The sequence below is a fragment of the Echinops telfairi genome, unplaced genomic scaffold, assembly GCF_000313985.2.
Source record: "Echinops telfairi isolate 266 unplaced genomic scaffold, ASM31398v2 ScPeMD7_29;HRSCAF=101, whole genome shotgun sequence".
NCBI lineage: Eukaryota > Metazoa > Chordata > Mammalia > Afrosoricida > Tenrecidae > Echinops > Echinops telfairi.
This window is the reverse complement of record NW_022103926.1, coordinates 9,439,424-9,445,445: the sequence shown is the minus strand read 5'-3', so window position 1 is coordinate 9,445,445 and position 6,022 is coordinate 9,439,424.

Below are 6,022 nucleotides of genomic sequence, written 5' to 3'. Positions count from 1 at the left end.
GGCATGATGGAAAAATGTTCTTATCTACTTCCAGGAATGACCCTAAGGACATAGTCAGGGGTGATGCTGAGAAATTGGGACCAGTTGAACAGAAAGGGAGCAATTTCATCAGTTTTAGGGGCGAGCCCTTACATTTATATACAAAGAACTTTTTTATTTTTTGGTGGGGGGAGGTGGGTATGGACTAGTGATTGCGTCGTAGGAATTTACTCAATGTGAGTTTCATTGCCTGCTTTTTTTTTTTCTTCACTTACCATGTTAAGCATTTCCTGTGTTGTGAATGTGATTCTAAAGTCTTGATGTCTACTGGTTGGTGATTGTTGTTGTTGTTTAATGGCAGAAACTCTTAAATTCTCAATTGATACAAGTGTCTTAGTTTCTTAGTGCTAAAAGGGCAGGAAAGATTGCAAGTGGGTGCTTTTCTCGCAGTTGAGAAAACAAATCCAAACCAAATCCACTGTTGTCCTGCTATAGAGGCCACCTCGTAGCCACCCTGTATAGGATTTTTGAGCCTATAAATCTCTGTGGAAGCAGATAGCCACAACTTTCTCCTTTGGATTGGCTGGTGGATTTGAACTGCTGACCTTGCACTTAGCAGCCCAGCGGGTAAGCCACAGCATCACCAGGGCCAACAGGTTAGGAGGCTGGAAGTCTGAATTTAGGGCACCAATTCTAGGGAGAGGCTCTTGCTGGTTGTTGTTTGCAGAAGGCTACGGATGACAGGGAAAGCCCAAAATCCATTTTCAGAGTCTCCCAAGTAGATGAAACCTCCATTGAATTCCTTCTGACCAACGGTCAGAGATTGAATAGTCTACCCTTCAGGCAGCATGCATTGGAAAGTGGATTGCTGCCACCCACTTCCAGCCAGCCCAGGGATGGTCTCCCTTGGGGCCTTGCCTGGGTGTGTCCTTGATGGAGATCCCCTTAGTGGAGGTCTCACAGTCTTGACTTGTGCCCAGGGTATCCCCTGACTGGCTCGGTTGGAAGGCTCAGGACCAGTCTTGTAAGCTCCTTTGTCTAAATAATGGATGTGTCCCAGTCATGGTCCATTCCGGAATCCGTCGTCCCACCTGTTACACTGTGATGGATCGATCTGCTAATCATGTTTTTGTGATTGATTCCTTTGTGATCCAAGTAGCTGAGTGACTGTAAGTCCTTGGGAGCTTAGTAAGTGTTCTCAAATTCTATTTGAGATTTGGGGTCCCTTTTGTACTTAGTAAAACACCCAAGAGGAGGCTCAAAGAGGAAACCATGCTTGTAAAAGGGCTGATTGCTAGAGTGTACATTATATATGTATACATATACAAAAAGCCCCAAAGAAAGAGACCGTGATAAAATCCCCCGTTATCAAAGTGTTGGAAAGGGACCCCCATTTTTGCTGTGGGCATAATACAAGTGGACACACACACACACACACATCCCCCAATCACTGCCATCAAGTCACCTTCGACTCATAGGGCCCCTGTAAGACAGGATATAGGACTTCTCCAGTGAGTTTCTGAAGCTGTAACTCTTTATGGGAGTAGAAAGCCTCACCTTTCTCCCGTAGAGCCCCTGGTGGTTTCAAACTGCTGACCTTGTGGTGAACAGCCCAACACAAAACCACTATGTCACCATGGCTGCTACAAATTGCTATCGTACAACATTTGGAAAACACTTTTATTGAGATATAATTCACAGACCATCTAATTCACCTGTTTAAGGTGTACAATTTGATGGCTTTTAAATTTCTTCATAGAATTGTGTAACCATCATCACAACGAATTTTGGGATATTTTCATAACTTCAAAAGGAAACTCTGTCCCCTTTAGCCTTACTGACTCAGTGGCTTAAGCATGGGCTGGCTGCCAGCTGAGCAGTTAGTGGTTTGAGTGTTCCCATTGCTCTGAGGGAGAAAGATTAAGCTGTCTGCTCCAAGAGTGACATCTTTGGAAAACCAATGGTGCAGTTCTGTGGGATCACTATGTGTCAGATTCAACTCGACGGCAGCCGATGTACCCGAAGGTCATTCCCTTCAGTGCCCTAACTACCTTTCCCCTTAAAACCACAAATCTACTTTCTGTTTCTATAGATTAGTTATTCTGGACATTCTGTCAAAATGAGGTCATACTCATCCTGATGTTTTGAAGCTTCATCCATGTTTATATAGCAGGTCGCAGTAGCTCTGTCTTTATTGTTCATTAATATCCATTGCCTTGGTGGTGCTTTAGGATGAGCACTGGGCTATTAAATGCAAGGTTAGCATTTCAAACCCACCAGCTGCTGTGAGGGGGGAAAAACCACAACTGTCAGCTCCTGTAGAGATTTACAGTCTGAGAAATCCTAACCTAGGGTCACGACGATTTGGAATCGACTGGATGCCAGTGACTTTGAGTCTTGTTTGTCATGTATACATGTGCCATATTTTGTTAGGATGACTGATCCTCAGTTGGACATTTCGGTTAAGAGGATGACAACTGTGAACATTTGTGTATGAGATTGTGTGGGCGTTGTTTTCACAGGGGTGGAATCCCTGAGCCTATAATAACTGTAGTTAGTCTTTTGAGGAACTTTCCGACTGTTGTCCAAGTTATTCCATGTCACATTCCTATGGTCTGTGTATGCAAGCCCTGATTCTTCCAGGTTGTCACACACTTGGTGTTATTTTTCTTGGTAATTCTAGCCATCCGGGGTGTGAGGTGGTAGCTCATTACTTTGACTTGCATGCCCAGATGACTATAGATATGGGGCATCTCATGTGGCTGTTGGCCTTTTGTATAGCTATCTATTCAGACTAATTGCCTACTTTAAAAAAAATCATTTTATTGGGGAACCCTACAACTCTTATCACAATCTATACATCCATCCATTGTATCAAGCATATTTGTACATATGTTGCCATCATCATTTTCTAAACATTTTCTTTCTACTTGAGCCCTTGGTATCAGCTTCTCAATTTTCCCCCTCCCTCCCTCATGAACCCTTGATAATTTATAATTATTTTTTCTTGTCTTACACTGACCCATGTTTTTCTTCACCCACTTTTCTGTTGTCCGCCCCCCAACCTTCCCCTTCCCCTCCTGGTATCGCTACTCTCAATATTGGGCCTGAGGGGTTTATCTGTCCTGGATTCCCTGTGTTTCCAGCTCTTATCTGAACCCTGTGTACATGCTCTGGTCCAGCTGGATTTGTAAGGTAGAATTGGGGTCACAATAGTTGGTGGGCTGGGAGGAAGTGTTAAAGAACTAGAGGAAAGTTGTATGTTTCATTGATGCTACACTGCACCCTGACTGGTTTGCCTCCTCCCCAAGACCCTTCTGTAAGGGGATGTTCCAATTGCCTACAGATGGGCTTTGGGTCTCCACTCCGCACTCCCCCTCATTCACTCCCCCTCATTCACAATGATGTTTTTTTTGTTTTGGGTCTTTGGTGCCTAATACCTGTTCCTATCGACACCTCATGATCACACAGGCTGGTGTGCTTCTTCCATGTGGGCTTTGTTGCTTCTCAGCTAGATGGCCGCTTATTTATCTTCAAGCCTTTAAGACCCCAGACGCTTTATCTTTTGATAGCTGGGCACCATCAGCTTTCTTCACCACATTTGCTTATGCGCCTACTTTGTCTTCAGTGATCATATCAGGAAGGTGAGCATCACGGAATGCCAGGTTAATAGAACAAAGTGTTCTTGTATTGAGGGAGTACTTGAGTAGACATTTGCCCACTGTTTAATTGGGTTGTTTATCTTTATGTTGTTGATTTATGGGCATTTTATTTATATTCTAGAGTGCTGTGAAACACAAAACTTAAAGGCCTTGTGAAAGGCAGTCTGTTAAAATATCACGAACAATGGAACTTGTCCATTGTTTGATGTGATGCATTCAATCCTGGGAACTGGGCCCAAGGAAATGATTAAGGAAAATAAAAAAGCCACTGTGTGTACAAACACTATGGGCACATCAGTTAACAGGAAAAATCAAAACGGCTCCCAAGTGCAGGCGCATAATTATGGAAGATCATGCAGCCATTAGAATGGTAAATGTGGTTATGTATGATTACAAAGTCACCGGCTATCCAGTCAGATTAGAAGAGAGAGTTGGGGCGGGGTAAGACAGTGAATCTCTGTGCCATGTTGTTACAATGTCACATTTGAAAGTAATATTTAAAAGTAAAGACTTGCCAAGTGTTATCTAAGTTCCTGAGTGGCAGAGAGCCCCTTAGGTGCTCATCAACAGGTTGGCAGTTATAGTCCACCCAGAGGTGCCTCAGAACAAAGACTTGGCAGTCTACTCTCCCCCGCCCCCCTAAATAAGTCACCAAAAACCTTATGGAGCACAGTTCTACTGACACTTAAAACCAAAAAAATCCAATTCACGGAGTCAATTCCGACTCATGGTGACCCTATAGGGCCGAACAGAGCTGCCCCTGTGGGTTTCGGAGACTAACACTCCATGGGAATAGAAAGTCAAGTCTTTCTCCTGAGGAGCAGCTGGTTGGTTCAGACTTCGGACCTTTTGGTTCGCAGCCCAGCACGTAACCGTCGTGGCACCAAGGCTCCTGACGTTCAAGTGGACGGGGTTTTTGGTTGAGGGGCATTTAGCTCATTGTTGGGTTTTTATAGTCACAGACATTGTTGTAAAGAACAGCAGTGCACACGCCTTCAGAGAGGTTTCTGGAAGTTGAACGGGGCCTGAGGGTGCTGAAGGCACACACTTCAAGGGCACCTCTTGGCCGTCTCTGTGCAGGACCTCAGCCTGCAAAGGCACCCCCAACACTGAGGAGTCACCATCCCCTCATGTGAAGGCTTCCATCTTTACTCCACCTGTCCTCCTCAAGTTCCAGCCTGTACCCAGACCCAAAGATGACTCAGAGAATGACCCTGGCAACTCGGAGGGGCCGCCTCACCACAGGAGCCCGTAGCCACGTCCCTACAGATGTGAACTGAAGGGTGAATAAAGTTGCTGAGGACTGCTCTGCTTGTGCTCTGCTTGTGCTGCAGGTGGGTGCGGGGTTTCCCAGGGGTGGTTGAGCGCACCCTCTCTCTACTCTGAGGGGAGGCCCTTTGCCCGAGCCTCCACACCGCAGACAATCAAGTCGGTACTCTCACCGGTACCCAGCCACTTCACTTTGTCCAAGGAATGGAAGCTGTCTTGACCTAACTGAACTGCTGCACATCTATCATCTTTCCTACACCCAAGCCTCATTCAGTACGCAGGTTCCAGACGCTGGCACGTTGCTCTCCCACTTGACACGTTCCTAAGGATTGCCAAAGGCGGGCTATTGTTGTAGCCCACCCAGAGGTGCCTCAGAACCAAGACTTGGAAGTCTTCTCTCATCCCCACCCCCTGCCACCACCAAAACAAAAAATCAGGGCCAATCTAACCTTGACATCAAACCCCCATATGAGACTCTTCACTGAACGTCCCAAGACACTGATGCTGAACCCCTGTGTGTGCTCCACACCTTTCTTGCTGTTGGGTCCCATGGAGTTGGTTCTGACCCATAGCCACCTTCAGCACCACAGAACCAAACACTGCCCAGTCTTGTGCCAGCCTCACAATCGTTCCCATGCTTGAGCCTGTAGTTGCAGCCATGGTGTCAGCACTTTAACATTGGATTGCACCCTGTGGGGAGTTACATCCTATCCTAGGGAAATCATCCCAAGATTATCATCGTGGGGGGAGAACAGATTTTCCACCGGAATTTGCCTTGAAGAGAGAGAAACATGGGACAGATTGACGCACTGTCAAGGTTAAGTCTGACCGAAACTGAAAAGTCGTACCTGGTTCTTTTTATACAGAGTTGGGAGTGGTTTGGTTCTCACAGCGGCTGAGCTAAATATAACCTAACTTCTGGAAGACCTTTATCAAATGCTCTATGTTAAAGACAGGAGAGACCTCTTGTTGATTGATCTATTGGCCCAGAATTGGGAAGGACAAAGGAGATGCCTCCTATTTGCAATATTTAGGGAGGGATCTTCCTTATGGCTACCCTTATCCTTTGTGGACCTTCCTTCTTCACCCAACTATTTTTCATCTGTGTTCCC